Raw genomic sequence first — 22383 nt, forward strand, 5'->3', positions numbered from 1 at the left:
CTCTGGTAGCCTTCTCTTGTAGCCTCCTTTCTCTTTATCCTTCTCTCTCCGCGCTGACCGCGCCTGGTGGTGGACTATGATTTGGGAGGGAATGCAAATATACAAACCCAGATGTTTTTCGCGGAGTGGCCGCTGGCCGTCACACTCTAAAAAAAGGGTGCAGCAGTAGTAACCTTGTCGCATATAATACCCCCAAAACTTCAGTTCGGCATACAACGCTCTGACCTCGAACTGACAGCCGAAACGTTTACGAGAGGCTTGTTGACGGTGCGACATAACATACTTAACAGTCAAAGTACGTATCAAAGACTACAAGGGAAAAAAAACATTGAGGTTTTGCAGTTGGGCCAACAAAACCCCGATTACTTTTTTTTTTCCAGTGAGTGGCACGTACTTTAGGTATTTTAATAGTTTGTATTACTCGGCTATCAAGCCTCTCGTGAGCGTTGCTACCGTCGGTTCAACGTCAAGGCGCTGTAGGTCGAACTTAAACTTTCGGGGTGTATGATATCTGGCAAATGGGTGTAAGAATATACCCTTTTTTTCTGTGACGTGCGCTGGCTCCCAGGTCACCTCGGAGAGCCAGCGCCACGCGGCAGCCAGCAGCCTTACCGCGAAACTTATCTGAGATTGAATGTTTGCATTACCTCTCAGATCATAGACGACGTCTAGGATGTGAATCAACCCCTTTCGTTCCCTGGTCACCCCAGGGTGCAAAACTGTCGCGGGACTTGACTAGAGGGCAGGAAAGCTAGCAGTACGAATAGGCTAAGAGAAATAGATGCAGAGCGATCGGCACGAAGAGTTCTTAGCCATTTATGGATGCGAAGCATCAATATGAAACTGAGAAATCGAACTAAAAAAAGTATATAAATATATGGGAAGGCGGATGAGAAAATAAAGGTTAAGAAGAAATTTACGGAAACAGAGAGTAATAGTGAAAGAAGGCGTCCAGACAAAATTGGCCTTGGAAATTTACAGATTTGTTTGCGAAGGACATTACTAAGGATCCCAACTTCAACACTTCTAGAAGGAGCTGCTTGCTGTTTACTGTTTCTGGGCGAGGACGAGAGTGTTACGGACTAAGACATATACAGCCACATATCAGGAAGCCCATACCGTGCGCCGACCTTTTGGAGGCGAGGAGGAGACAGCTAAGCACTTGATGATTCAATGAAAGCTTCAACCTGTGGTAGATGAACAGGCGACTAGTTTAACAAACGCACGGTGATTTAGGGATAGCGAGGGGAAAATAAACATTGGGAAGGTGGAGATAACCAAGAAAAGATTAGCTCACTGGTGGCATAGGTTGAAAGAAGAGTGAATATTTAATTATTCCCTTTCGGGAGACCTGTAGAGCGCAAGGCGCGTGCATCCGATTTCATAGAGCCGGCTCCGTCGAACGATTCGTATATAATTCAATGAATGCATTTCTAGATATATAAGTCTATGTTGCATAAATGTTAGAAAGAAAAAGATCACTGGCTAGGTGGCGCGTGTCGCCGCCCAAATCAAAGGTTCAGCCTGATGTATCCGTCCATCCATCCACCCATCCCAGAAGTGCTTTGGCGCTTCAATATGGGTAACCGTTCGGTTCTGCTCCTTGCTTTTTACCGGCGGCCGGTCGCTCAGTGGCTCTGTCGGGGAATCAAACGGCTTTTAAGAATAAAGCTGGCTATGGCACGGCCAGCGTGAACACACGACTTCTCTCTCTCTCCCTTTTTCCCCGCCATGAAAGGAGATACGAAGGGTCTTTATCCACCTTCGCTGCGACGACAGACAGCACCAAACGCCAACACCGAAATCCCTGCAAACACCCACTCATAAAGCTAACGCTTTAAACTATCTCAGAGGCGTCACCAACTACTGGGAGTGTCACAGCACCAGATGTAATGTAGTTGCTTCCCTCATTCCTCCTGTCGGCGCGTCGGTTCAACTCTTTTTGCAAAAAATCTCTGCGGATAACTATCATACATTAGAAATTCAACAGCTACTCTCTCTCAAGCGCACGAAGTGCGGGGTTTATACCAATCTGTTCAAGTTAATAGGCATGTTTCTTGCTACGCTTGTCAATAATCGACTGGGTACAGCGATATCAAAATTAAGAAGTTGCATGCACCTCGATGCTTATTGTAAGCAGTGGTCTTCTATGCCCCCAGTTCTTTCAGTGTAGTTATACGAGGTTGAGCATTTTGTGCGCTATTTGGCACGTGTAATATGTATGGCTCAAGCCTGATTAAATTCGCGTGAATGTTGCCTAGATGATCCTGATCCAAGGCAACAAAAGTCGCCTTGGATCTGGACACACCGAAACGCGAAACGCCGATAAAGCTTCACTGAGCAGAGTCAGCTGTTTATGGCTTTCTCCTCTTGTTCGATGATGATTGGCGCATTCCGGGCTACTCATAATACAGTCACAATATATTTGTCCGCAGAACCACAATAAGATTGAGTTAGACTGTGGGCCGGTCAATCAGTTATCGCCACCCTATCGGACGTACTTTATTTTTTGCCTGAGAAATTACTCGTTCTGACAGATTTAAGTAAACATTTCACAGTTCCTGAGATTCCCGGGATTTTGCGTCGGTCCTCGTTTTCTTCGACTGCAGGCCCCAGGCTGGCCACGTCATCCGTCACAAGCTGGTCGTTTCTGCCCAAACTTTCCAATCTTCGTCAGATCTTTCCTTTTCAGTGACGCCGCTTGTTCTTTTTACCGTTTTGCCCACTCAGACACCGAGCGCGTCTGTCGCCGCGCACTGTACACCGCTCAGCCCCCCCCCCCCCCCCCCGCCCCGCCCTCCTTCCGTTGCACACCCTCTGCACCTTGCTTCTCCGCTTCCCCATAACATAAACAACTATATATGAAGTATGTTTTCAACATTCAGTGGTGTGTGTAAAGAAAGTCAGTCGTCATCACGTAAACTCGTTTCAGTTTCTCCCACCACAAAGTTGGTGAGGACATTTGTAAGCAAAGATGAAATATCAAAGGTAAGCATTGGATAGTTCTTGGCACCAACCGATAATGTATCTGCATAAGACCCGAAACATCGGATTAAATGATTAGTATTGCTGGGTGAGGTGGGTGCCGTTTGCTTTTTGATCAGTTGCAGCGTCTCTGATATTTTTGCAAACAAAGACAGATCGTCGCAGCATGCAGGGCACGCGGGTTGGTCAACCCTTTCATGTCTTCGTCATTGTAAACGAAATAAAAAATATTATTTTAGAATTTATGTATGGCTAAACCGAAATGTCTTCGTTGTTTTCTATTTTCGTTCATTTAACCAATAATTGAAACACTGGCCCTACCGCCATCCTGAGTTTGTAAATATTTAGGCTAGTTATATTGGACTCGAGATCGACTTAGAGGTGGAGTAAATGTCACTCTTGTAAATGTCACGCTATTGCCATCACCAAAGCGGAAAAAGACGTATGGCCTCCCCATAGGCTTTCCACGTTCGCGCATGAGGCGGTGTAGAACGGTGGGAAGGCAATTTTAGCAGAAAGCGGTGCGGTACTGTTTGGTGATTCAGTGAAGATAGAATTGTGTTACAAGCGTACGGCCTATATTTAAGTAATCGTAGTTGTGATTGCGTTGTCTGCTCTTGACAAACCTTGGGAAGCATAGATTACCACGACCGATGCTCGTTTCCGGGTGAACAGCACTATTTATGTTAAATATTTGTTTCTTTAAAAAACGTATATCGGTTCCCCAGCGCGGAAATTCAACAAAACAAGGAATTGAAACCCGAATGCTTACATAATGTCTGTACTCTGCGTTGAGAAATCAATTATTCTATGCCTTGTTATGTTACTTTCAACTTTCGCAGTAATATGAATATTTCGCATTGAGAAATGTTATTGTTGGATTGGAAATTACCATCATTTTGCTAGCTTCTATGAATTAAAATATTCCGCTGCATTATATATTTCGCATTCCTGTGACATGGTGAGGGTAAATTTTTCGTAGTTTTAACAATTCCAATAGTTCGCGATGAAGAGACAGTGCCTCTTCTATTTACGATCCGCAAACTGTTCGACGGCAGGACAACAAAAAGAAGTGAAACGAACTGTTTCAATTTACCTGGCAAGGGGGGAATAACGGGTATAAAAGAGTAACGCAGCACTGTGCGTGTTATTAGATGCACTTCTTGGTGGTGTACGTTCAGACCCAAGCAGCACAATTCACCGGCTCAAGCTTGAGCCTGCTTGGGCAGCCGGGGAAAGTTTCCCTGGCCCAAGCACCGTTTTGCTCCAAGGGGCAAGCTAGCCCCAGCCTGGCTAGCCGGCCCGGCAGTTCAGTGGGGGTTCCTTGTACAGCCAAGCTTGGCCAAACGGTGTAAAACAAGCCTGGGCCAGGCTGGCAGTTCAGTGGTCAGCCAAGCTTGGCAAAACGGTCTAAATGCATCCTGGGCCACACTGGCAGTTCAGTGGTCAGTCAAGCTTGGCAAAACGGTGTAAATGCAGTGTGGGCCAGGGTGGGAGTTCTCTGGTCATTCAATCTTGGCTATACGGGGAATTTACAGGCTTCTCCCAAGGAAGTCTATGTTGTCATTCAAAGGATGCTTTTGTGGCATAAAATATAGTCAGACATCTCCAATTTTTGGTGCTGTGTGCAGAAAAAAACTGGTTGCTACCTTGTTCCGGATTTAGTGACCCACGATTAATGGAGCTGCTCCAGTAATTTTCTCAGAATACTTAAACAATAAAATGAAAGTTGAAAACATGTGCGAGCTGCTGTATTTATTGTGCAGTTGGCATGCAAATGAAGCTGCAAAATCAAGTCAAGTTTGATACAGTGGTTTTTTATTTCATGTTCAGTACATGGTGCTAGCTTATGCCCCGAGTCCCACTACAGCGACAAACAGAAACAAATGACAACAAGTCTCAAACCTGAGTCTTTCGCGATTTGACAGGCTTTGTGGAATAAAGGAGGCTATGCTTAAAAACAAGCATCATGCACGCGAGGGTATCTTTGGCAGGCTTAGAATCACTCATGCTTATTTCACGAGCACCGAACGAATAAACGCCTGCCAAAGGTACCATCACGGGCATGCTGAATGGGTTGGAGGCTTGTAGCTGTCGTTTGTTTCTGTTTGTCGCTCTCGTGTCCCACTCGAGTGACAAAGGCTGGTTGCTGGTCGAGTATCTGCTGCCTGGCAACTGGGCTTCACAGCTAGTAGGTGGCTCTGCCGATTGGAGTACTTATGACAGCAGTTGTCCATGGTTCACCCCACTTCATGGCTGTGACGTAGAGCTGGATAGCAGCACCTGGAGAAGGAATAAGATAACCAGTGATGCATGTTTAGTAAATATGTTTTACATGAACCATGCTCCTAATTAAATTATAACATAGCAGAAAGGCCACCCAAAAGGTCTTGGTGGTATGTTCAGTCTCCTTCAATATAAAAGACGTACTAAAAGCATGTGGCCGTGATGGCCGTGGGCGCTATGCGCGCTCCACGAGATTCTGTTCTGCCTCGAGGAAAGGACGCTCACTCGGGGCTGAACTGGTCCTGAACTTGTTAACCGTTTTTGGTTTAGGTTTAGACTAAAAGTGTGCTTTATCGGCATTGCGCCCAGAGATGTGATCATGGAGGCTCGAAGTAAGCATGCTCATTATTGTTTTCGTTATCAGTTGTTTCTGGTGTAAAATTTGAAAACAGGCACAAATATTAACGTTACACCTGAGTCTCATATTTGAAAAATAAAATGTCTTGAAGAGCGGAATCATTAATCAGAAGGATGGCATGGACCATGCTATTTAAAAGTGAAAATAATTGCCTTGACTCGGGCCAGTTTCTCTCGTACAGCCATTTCAGAATTAGTTGCTGTGACATAATGTGAATGAACTGCTCTCCACCGTCAACCCGAAAACTGATAAGTGTGCATTGTGCTTTAGCTGAGCACTACGCGAGTTCCCCCTTGGGTAGATTGGGATCTCCCAGAGCACACACAGTGCCCTCACCAGTCACTGCCTCGGCCAGGCGCTCCCACTGGGTCTTTCATACAGCAGGAGAATACAGAACGCAGGAACTACAGAATTTGACAGTGACAAGCATGATTTCCCTCCATTTGTAGAATACTACTGTCAGTAAATGCAAAATAAAAGCCAGTTAGAGCACCTCAATGTGAACACCACATATAACATACAGTACTGTGGAAGGTTGCTCAGATCGTTTGAAAGCAGACTGAATTGCCGCAAGGGAATTTTCTTGTTTCTCTTGATAGTAAAACCAAGCCATAAGTACAACTTCACTGTAAAGACAATGTTTTCTATCTGCTTTTCTTTAAATGCATAGAAGTACTTTTTGGTATTTATGTTACCTACCTCTAAAAAGACGAAGGACCAGTAAAAGGAAACACACAGACACAGTTACGTACAAAACAAGCGTGTTGGTAAGAGTAACTACACATGAGGAAGATACATAGAAAGGGGGGGGACGGACGGACGGACAACTTTGTTGTCCGTCCCCCCTTTCTATGCATCTTCCTCATGTTTAATCACAAACACAGCGCTGTGTCTTTCCTTTTACTGGTCCATCTTTTTTGCACTGTTTTAACCCATTCAATATGGCCATCAACCAACTTGCCCAACTTTACACCTTGCTACCTCTAAGGTTGCAATATAAAGTGGTCTCAACTTCCACTGACAGCCCTGAAGCTATAAACCCACAAAAAACCAAATTCCCTAGTAATTAAAACAACACAAAAGAAAATCAGATCAGAAAAACATTCAGTCTGATTTGATTATATTGAATCAATAAATACAATGAATATGAGCAAGAATTCTTGTGAAAATGTATTATAAACTTTCAATGTAAAATGGGATGAGAGTCCTACTAAAGCAACCAAGAGGAACAACCGACCCCAACACGACTTAAATACATTCAGCATGCACACGAAGATAGCTTTGGCAGGCTTCCCATTTTTCGAGGCTCATGAAGTAAGCACAAGTTATTGCAAGAATGCCAAAAGATATCTTTGTATGCATGCTGCATGGTCTTGGGGCTTAAGATGGCAAGTTGGCTATTCATCACTGAATAATACGCCAAAAAAACACAGACACAACAAAGGAAGATCTGGACAGGACACGGCATAACCTTCAACTGAATGGTTCATATAAAAAAACAGAAATACATATAGACCCTTTCAGGCAACATTTCATGGGTGCGCCGCTGCCACCTTGACGTCACGTGATCCTGCCGCCATAGCCGACCATGTTTCTCGCAGTTGCTCCGCGTTGTGTGCGGCACCGGCGACCACCGGAGCTTTGTTCTCGAGTTCTTTTACGTTCTGCGTTGAAATAGTGTGTTTGCTTTAGGTCCTTTTGATATTTCGGGCTTTCATTTAATCATTTGATATCTACACTTGAACATCGCTCTTGTATTTTCTTATTTATAGAATGGAATCGGACAGCGAATGGATCGACGATAAAAGATTATGGCCTAGGCTTCAGAAACCATTAAGTTCATCACATTTTGTTTTTATCGCTAATAAGGGCAGTCAACACCATTGCGACACATAAAAATTTCAACTGACGCTGTAAGGCTATCGCAGTCGTGCTTCTTGCTGCATGTGCGAACTATAGACATTGTTTCCGTAAGTAAAAGCCGAACTGCATGGAAGTGCTCAAGCGAGCAGCGAGACGAGCAACGGCGACAACGATGAGTCAGCGACGAAGATTTCTTACTGTCGCCCGTTGCATCGCTCGGTTTTTGGATTTCTAGAAAACGTCGCTCATCGTCTTGGTCGCTTGCGTGCGGTTTGCCTTGTCGCGCGACTGATTGAGCGAAAGCGAAGCGAGTCGCTTGGCTCCTTGCTCTCCAAACCACTTGCATGCGGTTTTCTAGAAATCCAAAAGCCGAGCGCCGCGACGGGTGGCAGTGTGAAACTTTCGTTGCTGACTCGTCGTTGTCGCTCGTCTCGTCGCTCGCTAAAGCGCTTACATGCGGTTCGGCTTTTATCTATGGAAACAATGTCTAAAAGCGCGCACATGCACCGAGAAGCATGACTGCGATAGCCTCACTGCCAAAAATTTGGGGGATTTGCGTGCCAAACCAACGACGGGCATCTGGAGATAGCCTCACTGCGTCAGTTGAAATTTTCATATGTCGCAATGGTGTTGACTGCCCTTTATTAGCGACAAAAACAAAAGAATGCGATGAACTTACATGTTCTCTGAAGCCTAGGCCATGATCTTGTATCGTGATCCATTCACTGTCAGATTCCATTCTATAAATAAGAAAATACAACATCTATAATGAAACATAGGTATCAAATGATTAAATGAAAGCCTGAAATATCAAAGACCTAAAGAAAACACTCGGCTTCAACGCGGAACGTAAAAGAACACAAAAACAAAGCTCCGGTGGTGATTGATGCAGCACACAATGCGGAGCAACGGGGACAAAATGAAGGTCAGCTATGGCAGCCCGTTAAGCACGCCGACTGGTGGCAGCTCGAGTAACTGACTCCCTAAAAGCATCTATACAGATAAAAAACTGACACCTGCTGGCAGAACACTGTAAGGTCAAAATGCACTTCCTCAGAAACCAGTGCCACTAGTCCCACAGAGAGTGAAATTCTGTCAGACAATGACACTAAGGGTGCACCTCAGACAAGAGTTGTTACCCTGGTATTTTATCCAGAAGGTCACCTAGCAATTCACTGTGTCCATTGTGAGTGCAAGTCCAACTTAGAAAAAGACTAGTGTCATGGGCTGCTACAAGACAAAAACAAAGAGGAAAATTCACAATGCCTTCTTGAAGAAATCCTACAATAACAACTCATGTGAGCACACCCTCATTACTAACACATGACAAAGAATTCCACGGTCTGCAGAGTCAATGACGCTCGTTTCTGGAGGAGTGTGTTCAGACGTCGCATCAGCCCACTTCACATGGCGCAATTTCGCTTGCAAATTTACACCTGTGACATCAGGCACTGCAGCTTCCCCCATGCCTATATTTCGCTGAGTGAGTGACGTCACAACAGCAAACTCGCAAGTAAAATCACACCATGCGAATCAGGTTTACAGTGTTCTGACAGCATGTGTCACTTCCTATCAGTAGATATATTTTTTTTACCAAAGTAAACTATTCAGTTAAAAGTTAAGACGTGTCCTGCCCAGATCTTCCTTCATTTCGTCTGCGTTTTTTGGCGTATTATCCAGTCTTGAGGCATATCAGTGTCAGGTGTTTTTCTATGTCGCTCTAGTAGGACTCGGGCAGGGTGGGTAAACAGTCATGTCTCAATAATATGGATACTCTGCTATATAAAAACCGTTTTCGGGGACCAACCGGGTAAATACCTGCATTTTGTCCTGTTATTATGCACAGCTCACATTATGGACGCCTCTGGGTAGGAACGGAGGTGTCCATTTGCATGAGACATCACTGTCAAATTCCCTAGTGTTGAAATTAATGACTGCATGCTCTGAAGCCACGTAGCAGGCTTCTCCACTGAACACTAATGCGTAGTGGTGGCATGGCAGATGTTTGTGGCTGCAGAACACACCGCAGGCAAATGATATCCAATGTGGACAATCATGGATATTTGACATTAGAATCAACCAACAAATAGGCCTACATGTTGCTGTCACAGAATTGAATGATTTGTTTTCATCGTTAGCTTCCGTTTTGTGTAAGATGCATGAGTGCCGAAAACACGAGCTCGGAAGAGAAGAAAAAGAAAAAAAGAAGGAAGGCGGAAGCTGCGTAGAGCTAGGCTTCAGTGGTTGGAACAACAAGCAAGGCTTAGTGGTATGGGAGGTCGAACCCCGAACAAGGCTTTGTCAAGATGGTTGGTGGGCCCTGAGCAAGCTTCGACAATGTGCATGCGCTTGTGAGCGAGCGCTGTTCGGCACTATAACCACCCAAGCCACCACAAGTTCTTGACTCCGACTGGTGCCGCAAGGGACTGGGACCACCACCGACATCTTGCGACCATGATTCGACTTTCCTCATACGAAATGTATGGCGTCTTTGATTTGGCTTCTGTTCCCTCTTTGTTACGCTTTCGAAGCTTTTGCGATTTTCTTGCCGCTGCTACGAAGAGCAAAAGGTTTCCAAGATATGTTCTTTTCCTTTATTTTCATTTTTTTACGTCCGTTTGTGCGTCCTGTGCACCTTTTCTTTAATTTTAAATTTCATTACTAATAAATAGTGTTTCGAAATGCCAGGTACAAGTCACTCTCAATTCCTACCGCCTCTAAGGAATCCATCACCTAGGTGTGGCCCTAGCACCTGGACAGCGGTCCAATTCAGATTACAAGTTGGTTTGTTTATGGCATCTTTTCCATCCGAACCTGTGACAAACTGGCATCCACTACAGGACTTGAACCTGACACAAGTTAGTCACAGGTTCGATTGGAAAAGATCCCATAAAAACAAACTTGTAATTTGAATTGGACCGCTGTCCAGGTGCTAGGGCCAAACCTAGGCGATGGACTTCCTGAGAGGCGGTAGGAACTGAGAGTGAGTCGAGCCTGGCGTTACGGAACACTATTTAATAGTAATGAAATTCAAAAGTAAAGAAAAGGTGCACAGGACGCGCACACAGTCATAAAAAAAGAAATAAATAAAGGAATAGAACATATCTTGCAAGCGTTCCACTCTTCATAACCGCGGAAGGAAAAACACAAAAACTTTGAAAGCATAACAAAAGGAACAGAAGCCAAATCAAAGATGCCATACATTTGGAGGAGGAGGAGAGTCCAATCATGGTCCCAAGATGTCGGTGGTGGCTTGGGTGCTTGCAGCGCCACACAGTGCTCACTCACAAGCACAGGCACATTGTCTAAGACTTGCTCGGGGCCCACCAACAGTCTTGACGAAGCCTTTCATTTCACTTCATTTCATTTATTTTTCCCTCAGGGCCCGAGGGCATTACAGAGGGGAGTGGGTTACATAATATAAAGTAAATCTAAGATATGCACATGAAACAGAACAAGAAAAATAACAATAGGTTAGTCAAATTCTGGAATATAAATATTGGCAATACAGTTTTTAAACGCCACACCATCGGAAATCGATACCGCAGAGGCTGGAAGGTGGTTCCAGTCAAGAGTGGTGCGAGGTATGAACGAACTATGAAAAGATGTAGTTTTACACGAGGGTACGTCCATTTTATGTTGATGATCGAGACGTGACGAGATGTAAGGTGCAGGCGTTAGTAACCTTTCACGTAGGAAAGGGTTATGATGGTATAGCTTGGGTGCTCGAGGTTCGACCACCCAAACCCACGAAGCCCTTGCTTCGCGTTCCACCACAACCACACCGTGCGCGGGTTCCACCTTCTTTCTTCTTGATCCCTTCCTCTGAGCTTGTGCTTTCGGCACTCGCACATTTTGCTCAAAACGGAAACCAGTAAAAAGAGTACAAAAACCACTGAATTCTGTGAGAGTTGTTATGACTGTGAATGTCTAGAGGGCAAAGTTTACATTTGCAACAAAACTTGAAATGATAAGGCATGTGGAGAGGGAGACAAAGTTTTGTGTCACTGGACCCCACAAGATCTTTGTAAACTACTCAAGAAACGGTGTGACATAAAAGCGCGACAAAAGACATTCTGATGCACGGCATATTAAGACATCGAAAAACCACTACAGAGGTGGTTTAGAGATGTCGGGGCAAGCAACATTCCTATATTGGGACAAATCTTCTAAAGGAATGTGAAAAACTCTTTTTACTCTTGAAGTGAAGAATCTTCTAAAAGAATGTGAAAGATTCCTTCTAATTTGATGTGAAGAACTTCACTGCAAGTGGATAGCTACATTAACTTAAGGGCCACCATGGCATAGAAGAAAAGACCATCTAAGGGATAAATAGATAGATGCAAACGGCTGTACCTTTTGTAATGGGCAGTAGTGCCAGTGCATGTGATGGGACTATTGTGCTGGCAGTGCCAGCGTCGAAAGAGAAAGTCAATGACTCAACAATCAATTGAAGCCAAGTATGAAACCAGAAATAGTTAAATGCCTTGCCTAGGAAATTGGCCTGCAGTGGCAAAAGCATCCCTGGCAAGCGATTCACAGTTCGCATGGAAGCTAACAGAACAAGGCCCAGATATCAGAGCTTTTGAAAACCAACACGGATGGCACCACAAAAATGTATCCTTAGTGATGGGAAAGTTTGGAATGCCAAATAGTATGAGCTGTTGTAGTAAAACCATCATATACGTATGAAACATGAAATCATGGATGACTCAGGATCTCTTTGGCTGGGTCTTTGGTGGCTCGTGGACTGGGAAGCCGAGTTTGTGGATAAGCGTCCCAGCGTGTGCTTACTTGGTGACATGTGCCACTTAACACTATCCAGTTCTATTCTAGCAGCCAAACACGACATCCAAGCTGCATCCGTTAGACCAAGGCATAATTCAAAGGTAGTCTAGATTGTGTTTACCATTTATAAATGTCCAGGCACGTCTGCAATTTAGCCCATCCAGAGGCTTTCAGAGACAGTCACAAGAGCCAGCAGCTTGCTTGGGCAGCTCACTGTCAGCCACTCTGTTCTTCCATGCACCGTGCCACCTCCATGAGCTCCCACTGAAAAACAAAACAAACAGAATCGGAAATTATACTTGCAATAAGAACATCTCAGCAGCAGAGGCTACGTTATGGTGCCTGGAATGCGCCTCCAACTGGTTCGTTTCATGCTGTTGGATGTTGCAATCCTGGCATGCTGTTGGATGTTGCAATCCTGGCAGTTGGTCGTACAACTTCTGGCAAAAAATATATGAGCTAACGCAGCCGTCATTGTCCTCGCAACATTCAAAATCCTGGCTGACAAAGCTTCTACGGACTGTCAAGCTGAGGGGTACCCTCTCTCCCCCCCCTCCCTTTTCCAGCAGAAACTACCTCAACTGCCATGATGTTCACAGCCCGGAAAAGATCCCCTTGAAGTTTATTCAGGAGCAACTAGGGTAGCTATAGAGACAAGCTCTCGCACTATGAAGCCATTCCACAAATCTGCCATAAGCAGCAGCAGTTCATTGAGAGTATAGAAGTTTTCCTTGTAAATACATCTCGAGATGAAGTTGCATCTCTGGATTCTACCAAGACTCTAGTTTCCAGCAAAGATTTACGTTGGCAGGCCGGCCGAGTTGCTGAGTAGGAGGAAGGTGCATGTGCCACACCACACGAATCTTTTGCTTACATTCAGAGAAAGGAAGGCTGAACTTCCCTGATCGAAACTGATTAGGCTGAAAATCTTGAGACTTTTCCAATTGCCGAATTCCTCAACAATACCAATTTTTCAGCTCATAGACACCCTGCACAGGGTTGAGTTAGGTACTAATGGTCATTAACAACTGCGTGAATTACTGTACACATATGCTGTAACTATACTCAAGCCCAACTTATTCTACTAACACACAACACTATAAAACTACCAAAAAACACCGAGCATGCACCCGTGGCAGAGTAAGCGCTCTAACCCCTACTTTTGAAACATATCACCTCATTTAAGGACATATTAAAGCCTATTCCTCTATTTTAAGCAAGTTAAAAAAATATATGAAAGAGACATCAAGCGCCCTGTCCCCATGGGCGTTTATCTCCACGACTGGCAGACAGAATGGGGATAGAACGAGTAGAACAGCAAAGCAGGAGAGGAATAGGAGGGGTGCAGTCGAAAAGAGCTAGAAAGTGATATACTTGGGGACAACATTCTGTGGCAATGGAGCTAAAGCTAGAGAGCCAAAGGACACCATTTCACTGCATAGCTGAATATAGTTCAACCATAATAATTTGCTGGGTGGAACGTAACCAATTAAAATATATGTAAAATTGTTCTGTTTAGCTTTGACTTTAGAATGTTAGCATAACATTAGCCAGGATGTGCCAAACCTAGAGCATTTCCTATTTAGCTATTTTGTGTTTTCTTGGTTTAAATTCACCCTAGGTTTTCTAGCTCCCTGCAAAATTAAAATGGCATCTTTATCGTGCGCATCTTTGGGCATCATCAGTGTGGTGTATTGTAGGTACACCCTGTGAGCTCGCCTCTTTGTTTGACATATAAGATTTTTACGAAGTTTGGCAACCAAGAAATCTTAAAACAAACCAAGCAAGTGGTGTGCAACGTGTATGACAAATGGGACAGTGGGAACCGGGGTCTCCTAGTTATTTCCGTATGCCGGTTGGCAAGCAAGCTCACTGGTGTGTGTGAGCACTGAGCAGGGGTGGGGACCGAGCTCAGGACCCCTGGGTTCAGCAGCGCAATCCTCGCTACACATTCTGAGCTGTGGTGTGCCAGCGACCCCCTAGGGCCAGCCATAACTGAATGCGATTCAAATGGAATGCGACTTTGCGTCGTGGAGTGTGCATGCTTCTATTTCTGTATATTCCTCCCGCGCAATAGTTTTTCAGCACCAGAAGAGTTTACAGATAACTGACCTCAAAACGCGGCAGCACTCATGAAATTTGTTCATGTGGCAATTTGGGTCAGGTGGATCATGATCATTGACTAGCGCCAAAAAAATAGACAGGGTGAAGAAGTTGCCACTGGCACACTCGCAACTAACATTATTGAAAAAAAAAAACAATCTGTTACATTGCTGTGAAAAATGTCAATCATGATTACAACCAATGTAGACCTCTATCAAGAAATTCATATTCTTTTGCTGATAAGGTTATGGATGTGTCACTTGTACAATTCGTGCCTTTGGCTATAATCTCAAACACCTCGTGTAGCTTTATCTGAGTATCTGGCCAAAAATTTGGTGTCATTAAATGATGGGAAACAAGGGCAGCAGCTGATGTGTGTGGTCGCTGCAGCAGCGGCCCTTGGAAAAGACAAATGCAAAACTAAACACTGCAAAAAATTCACAGAATGCACGACCAAAGTTGTGTTCGAAATCCCAATGTCATATGGTTTTGTGTACACAGGTCAGACAGGCCTATGTACTAATGATTGCGCCCACGAACACGAGGTGGCCACACAAGCGACTTCCATCACGACATCTGGCCACACACTGCAGACGCTGCTTTTGCTCCCAGTCGTTTAAGGACACCAAATTTTTGGCCAGATACCCCGATAAAGAATCTAGAGAGCTACACCAGGCGTTTAAGATTAAAGCCAAAGGCACCAGGTGTACAAGTGACAGATCCATAACCTTATCGGCAAAAGAATGAATTTTTTGATAGAGGGTTGGACCAGTTGTAGTCACGACTGACGTTTTTCACAGCTATATAAGAAATTTTGTTTTTAATAAATGTTAGTTGCCGGTACGCCAGTGTTCACATCAAATTTTTGTCTAGGTATTTTTCCGGCGCTTATCTACTATCATGAAGTTCGCAGCTTTTCCTGATTCGACACTGCCTATCTTCGTCAGCTGAGAGACAAATTCTAGTAGGTTGACCCCAATGAAATCTACCTTGCAAGTCTGTCCGAGTGTTTCAGTCAAAGTGTTGGCTTACGTTTAAAAACGGGTTAGCCTTCAGAAATAGATCTGAATATGCCTGCATGCTCGGCGATCGCGGTTCAGCTCCCTAAACCGCAATCCTCGTACAAAAACATGCACTGAAGCAACTGCGTGGTTGACACGCCAAACCCTAACTAAAACCAAAACCAAAAAAAAAAAAAACTATTTGGTGCACTAACACAGAGCCATTAGCACTGCCTGCCTCCCCCCTCCCTAGCTTTCTCTTCATTGCCAAAGAAAGTTGTGCCCAAAAAAAGATGGGTTGCTTTTTTGTTCTAACTCGGAAGAATAAATTTAAGGCTTTATAACAAAAACAAGCAAATGCGTAAGCAACCATTCTTTAGGGTGTTAATTTGTAATCAAAAAAAGAAAAAAAAACAAAAACAGACGGGTTGTTTTTACGTGTTTGCACAGTCAACTAGCTTTGCAAATGGCAGCTGTTTGTAATTCCGTGGTCAGACCGAGGGACCACCCGACCATGTACACCTTTGCTGTATTACCTACCCTATCCCCCAGCTCTCCATGGTCATCGCCAATTTAGAGTGGGCAATTGCTCGGTATATTACAGTTTGTAATGGTGTTATTTGTTTAGGAAAACAAAATGTCAGATAAATACCAGCAGGGCCCTGCGGAAACGGTGCATGGGCCCCTTTGCTGAGTTGATGGCTACTATCCAGACTGGCAGCTGATCGGCATCTTCCAGCCACCTGCAGTTTTTTCTTGATGATACAGACTTCCTGCAATAGCATGAATAAGAATCAGACTGATATTCTGGAACAAAAAAAAAAAAAACTTGCTTCACAGATCAACAAAAGAACAAGTGCCAACATTACGCTTCTCTTGTTGTCGACAGTGCAAAGACCATGATGACAGCACCATTAAACTCAAGCAAACAAGGAAAATGAGCTTCTTCATGACGTAATTGTATTAAGAACCAGGCATGCAGCCGGAGGGGGGTAGGAGCCTACCTCACCTTTGCTTTATTACCTACCCTATCCACCCCCCCCCCCCCCAAAATCGTCCATTTTGCTGGGCCCTCCTCTCCCCCTCCCCCTCATACAGCATTTTGTCTTGGGTGCCCCCCCCCCCCCCCTTCCAAAACAAAGTTCTGGTGAAGTGCCTGTTAAGAAAAATGTGCATGTAGAGCTTAGATACCTACTGGTACCTTAAGAAATCCCAGGAAGCTAAAAACAAATTAAACACCACTTAAAAATAGCACAGCTCGCTTGATAGGCACATGCACAGCAATCAACAAGCCTCTTGACGTGTTCTGCAGTGCAGGGATACAGATCAAAAATAAACACCGGGGATGTGATTGAAATCCTTTGGGGCAGTGCAATGCGCAAGTTTATCCTGAAGCTACTGTTTGCGCATGCGCCTAAGAGGCATTAAAGCTGGTTCACACTGTTGCAACTGACTACGACCGAGTTGAACAAAACAGGGTTTTAAGCCGCTTACGACTGCCATTACTGCTGGACGGCGTGGTCATAAGCTGTCACAAGAGGCTTAAAGACTGGTTTTGTCGGAGTCAGTCCTAGTCGGGTGCAAGTGTGGACCAGCTTTTAGACTAAAATTGTATCCAGCTTTGGGTCTTTCCACAAATGCTTTAAGAGATTCCCTTCAACTTTACCAGAGCCTCAGGTATTTATATGTCTTAGTAAGTAAGGAGACATCACATTCAAAGTTGCATCTCCTTGATTTGTATGTGTCTCTGCAGTACATGTGAGAGCGCCTGCCAGATGTGTGTGTTTCTATTGCAACTTTTGTACCCCTGAACGTTCTATACCAGACCAGAGCATTTTAATCAAATCATTCAACCTCTTTCCTCAGCCATGTAAACTACTTGTGCACCCACGAGTTCCACAAGTCACGAATGTAGCCGGGGTAAATTAAAACGCCGCTAAGGCAAGCAATAATAATCTTTATTAGCGACAGTAGTACTCTGGGTGGCTCGCAAGGCTAGACATATATACAGGGGCCCGTGCGCACGATCGACTGCTAGGCAATCAACCAGAGCAAGATTATTAAAATAACAAACAAGCAACAAGGAAGAAAACAACAAGAACGATGAGATTAACAGGGCTCTGTCAACACTTTTAAGAAACTAGGCCCGCGCGCCTCAAACCCAACGCCACGCACCACAGGCCGGCGTGAGGCACACGCCGTACACGAGCACAACGACGACGCCCAGCTAGGAGCCTGTCCTATCTACCCGCCAAACGCCAGCGCAGCCAGCGCCACACGCCAGCGCCACTCGAACCGCGCCATCCCGCTGGACGCGGCGCGAAAACCAAGTGCGCGCAGGCCGGGAGTTTCAAAATACTGGGCACAACTCAACGCTGTCGCTAGCATGACAAAGGACAAGACGACACGCCAAAGTCAAAACCACCCGAGTCATCCCGAACACACCCATGGCGTTCGTTCCAACGTCCGTATTCAAGCGTTTGACAACACAGAGCAGTTCACTGATAGCAACGCGTACTTTAGAAACGATCTAATCAGCGTCTCTGCAGTGCTCCGTTGTCGCAGAGCATTCACAAGACTCTCAAGATAGCGGCGCCGCCGCCGCCGGTCAGTGCTAAGACGATTTCACTTTTTTCGACTCAAATCGCAGAAAAAAGTGAAACATTATCCGCATTACGGTGGCAACGTGAGCTACGTTGTTCGGAAGATCATCTAGCATATCTTGGATATTCTTCTAGCATGCATTATGAATATGAAATCGGCAAAACTTACCTAAACTCGGACCGACCGACGCACTCCGAGAAACAGGCCTTTGTCTCCGCTCCGGCGCGAACAAGGATCCGGAAGCTGCTTTGTGGCTTTGGATTAGCACGAAGCCAAGGACTGAATACGACGTAATAGTTTCGGTTTCGACCCCACTCTATCACAGTTCATATTTTTGGGGCCGGTGTCACTGCTGTGGACATTACCGCAGTTATCGTGCTCTGTACGAACTTTGAAGTGAATCGAAGACGAGCAGACATAATTTTCCAGCTTCTTCTCCTGTTATACGCTGCTTGATAACCTTTGTTTGCTGATTGAAATCTACATCAACTTACGTACATCTCGTCCTTCAAACATACGGTGTTCATTATCTTAATTCAACTTGATTTCTCATTTGTAAAGACATGTAATTGCTTAATCATTCACTGGATGTTTGTTTTGAGTTGTTATTTTTTGCTAAAAAAATGTACGTGTTTTTTTTTTTTTTTGGTTGGGGGGGGGGGGGGGAGGGGGTTGGTCTGAATTACACGTCGTGTTTTGCGGCTCAGTAAAACGGGTTGTTTTGAGAAATTCAAGATCACGTACAGCCGACAATACACCAGTGATGTAGATAGAGGGGAGGGGGGAGAAGCTTTCAGGGTCACCCCCCCCCCCCTCCCTCCCCCTTGGAAAATATTCGTGGCTGCGTCGCTAAATGGGCAAAAGAGAAGAAGATGCACTGCGTTTTTTGCCTCATAAACATACACACAAATCTAAAGAGGCGTGCATTTTGGGCTTCGTGTGGGATTTGCTGAGCACGACTTTCGGTTTTGAGATGAAGCAGCTCCTCCCATCTAAAAAAAAAATTGGGTTGTGTGTGTGTTTATACAGCCTAGAACTTGGTCTGCCTCACAGGGGCGACGAGTCTCCCAGCTGTAGATGAGAAATTTGGCCAGTGCGGTACAGCCGCTAGCCTGGGGTCTTTAAGGTGCATTACGCAGTAGTGATACACGACCGCACGCCGGTACGATGCTCATCCAAACGGGCAGGGGTGGGGCTCGAGCCCAGGATGTCTGGGTTCTGCAGCGCGAGCTTTCGCTCCACGTGCTCCGAGCTGGTGTGCGCTAGACCACTCGGCCACTGATCCCCCCATCCTCCTCCCATCTCTTTCCACTTTTGCTGAGCGAACGCTCGAGAGGAGCCGACCCCCTCCTCAACGTTTACTTTTAACCTGTCACCGAGTATGGCTTTTTTTCTTTTTTCGTGGACCTTTCAAATCGCTACAGCTCGCAGTTCATACAGCGGTGTAATCCAGTTGCGAACGTGCTGTGCGTGTAGAAACAGAAGACATGTTTCCCTCCGGAGCGGGATCGGCGGCCGAGTGGGCTAGAGCACACCAGCTCGGAGCACGTGGAGCGAAAGCTCGTGCTACAGAACCCAGGGATCCTGGGTTCAATAGACCGATCCCACCAAGCGTTCCACGCATGCGTGACGCCGAAATTACTGTAAGTGATAGAAGCAGACACCAGTTCACGAGACAGCTCATGCCACCTCGTGCTCTGCTCGCGCAAACCTCCAGCAGAATTGTCGCGCGTGCAGAAAGACTACAGCTCCCACGATGCATGGCGGCAGCGGCGGCGTACTCAAACTAGATGGTGAAATCGGTCTATCCGCACCCCTGCCCGTTTCGATTTGGATGAACATCCTACCGGCGCGCTGTCGTGTATCATTACTGCGTGATGCACGTTAAGACCCCGCGCTATCCGTTGTACTGCATTGTCTAAATGTTTAATCTACAGCTAGGAGACTCGTCGGCCATTGAGGTAGACCAAATTCTAGGCTGTATAAACATATAACAAACCTCAATTTTTCTCTGGAGCCATAGCTACAGGCTGTTTTCAGCGCACGCGATCAGCGCATTCAGTAAACTAAGAACAAGAGCGCGCCCACGAGGCTTTGTGTTGCCTCTAATTTGCACGTGCTCACCCCCCTTTGACCAAATTGGAGCCCTGCAGAAGTTACGCTAACCTCGTGCACCGCCGAAACGTGCCCTACATGTCCTACACTTCGTTTCACACTCAGTGCGAGCGAAAGCAATGTGGGGTCGATGTTGACACGTCAAGAGCTCTCCTTCGCTCGCATTTATGATGAAAGAGAGAATAAAGAGTCATAGAACAAAGAAATGATTGCCATATATTTTCTGTTGTGTAATAGATGGCAGGTTAGATCTATGTTCTGACCGCTTAAGCTAAGCCTATTTCGTATTTACAAATTCTGATAAGCATGAGTCCATGTGGAACCTATCCAAACGCGGATTAAAACCCGGCTTGATTAATTTTGAGATGAAAATAAAAATGTAAATAAATATTACATTCGCGGTATCCCTTACTTTGTTCCGATTCCTTGCATTGTACGCATCAGTGACATTAATGCGATGGCTGATTCGTAAATGCGATTTTCCGTGGAATAAACTTCTTTTTTATGCACTTGATCACTAGCGCCACCTGCACATACCTTTGCTTTACGCCACGCGTGGCCAAGGCTTTAGTAACGTTGTGGTGCGGTCTGTGCGGACCGCATTCCACGTGTGTCGGCGGTGTCAGGTGAGTCAGATGGGTCGTTCCCACTTTAAATAAATACTAAAAATCAGTTTCTCATACTGCGAAGTTTTGACGTAGGTGCAGCGAGAGCAGTCTTGCCTCTTCTTGAACTCAGAAATACCAGCCAACATCTAAGCCTTTCTCGTGGCGAAGTTTCGCGTGCCGCGTTTCACTTGAAAAACTAAAGGCTTAGCACATGTCGGTTTTAGAAAGCATTTTTTGCTGGAAGCTTCTGAGGCAAGTTCGCCCTCGCGAATAAAACGCACCACCAGGCTGCAATTACGAATCATGTGAAACTGATTTTTGTTGTTCATTTAAAGTTTGGGACGATCAATTTGACTCAAGCGCCCGGTCATTCTTTTCAGTCTGTAAAGAACGCGGGGTCTGAGCGAACGGAAAATTGAACACGCCTGTTCAACGCCGCGGCAAGGTGTGCAGATTTAGTTAAGCAGCATGTTTTTCACAATATTTTTCCTGAAGCGCCGACTGAGTTGCGATTAGTTAATTTGTTCCGTGTCAATAAAGCCCGACGATCGCGTCACGCCAACAAACGCGATATTTTTTGAAAAGAAAAGGAGGAAGCGGGTCCTGGCCCAAGGTCTAAGCGCAGATACTCGTGGACGAAGCTATGTCACTGGCTATGTGAGAATAGCGCAAGAGTCAAATTTAAGCGCAACGTAAGAACACATTTTAAGTTGATGTTATATAAGTAAAAGTGTCGGTATCGAGCACTTCAGGGTGCGATGAAAAGCAAATTCCAGCCAAAAAATATTGAACGACGGTAATTGCCCGTCGTTGCTTAGCGCGCTGAATCTTGCAAAAATAAACGACACCCAAACAGTGGCGTCACTAGAGTGAGCGGCACCCGAGACGGTGGCCCGCGGCGACACCCTCCCCCCCCCCCCCCCCCCTGCTCGTCGCCCGCCTCCATCCCCCCCTTGCCCCTCCGCCCGTCGCCCACTGCGCCCCCCCCCCCCCCCCGCCCACCCCCACCGGCCCGTAGCGACACGCCTCGGAGCGCTGCACCCGGGGCGGTCCGCCTCGCCCTCCCCCCCCCCCCCCCCCCCCGCACCCCCCTTCACTGCACCCGAAGCCACTCCCCGGCAGTTCCGTATAATCCCGGGGCCAGTGAACACAGTGAAGCGCCACGAAATCCTTAAACGTTGGTAGCCGCCTGTCTTCCCTGGTCGGCTCGGACCAGGACAATACAAGGAACGCCAAGGAAATCACCTCCCTGGTAGTTACGTAGAATCCCGGGGCCAATGAACACGCTGACGCGCCACTAAGACTTCAATGTTGGCGGCCGCCTGTCTACCCTGGTCGGCTCGGACCAACAAAATACAAGGAACGCCAAGGAAATCACTTCCCTGGCTGTCCCGTAAAATCCTGGGGCCAATGAACACACTGAAGCGCCAATGTTGGCGGCCGCCTGTCTACCCTGGTCCGCTCGGACCAAGAAAAGACAAGGAACGCCAAGGTAATCCCTTCCCTGGCAGTTCCGTGGCATACCGGTGCCCGGGAAATACGGTGAGACGCCAGGCTGGCAGTTCACTGAATTTCCTGGGCGGTCCTGGTCCAGTCTACTACGGCCAAGGCCCAATCCTGGCCCCAGCTAGCCCAAGCAAGTGTGCTGCTTGGGGACGCTTTAATTTTCTCA

At 46.0% G+C, this 22383-nt stretch overlaps 1 long non-coding RNA gene across 1 annotated transcript; it reads right to left on the reverse strand.

The window, feature by feature from the left end:
- Positions 1–4783: 4783 nt before the first annotated feature.
- On the reverse strand, positions 4784–18215 carry LOC115329841. The gene is made up of 4 exons (XR_005715194.2): positions 18157–18215; positions 16037–16157; positions 12402–12544; positions 4784–5268 (listed from the first exon to the last, which is right to left on the reverse strand). It is a non-coding gene; the product is annotated as an uncharacterized LOC115329841 (long non-coding RNA).
- Between the last annotated feature and the right edge of the window lie 4168 nt (positions 18216–22383).

The sequence above is a fragment of the Ixodes scapularis genome, unplaced genomic scaffold (assembly GCF_016920785.2).
Source record: "Ixodes scapularis isolate PalLabHiFi unplaced genomic scaffold, ASM1692078v2 PGA_scaffold0__279_contigs__length_252992795, whole genome shotgun sequence".
Lineage (NCBI taxonomy): Eukaryota > Metazoa > Arthropoda > Arachnida > Ixodida > Ixodidae > Ixodes > Ixodes scapularis.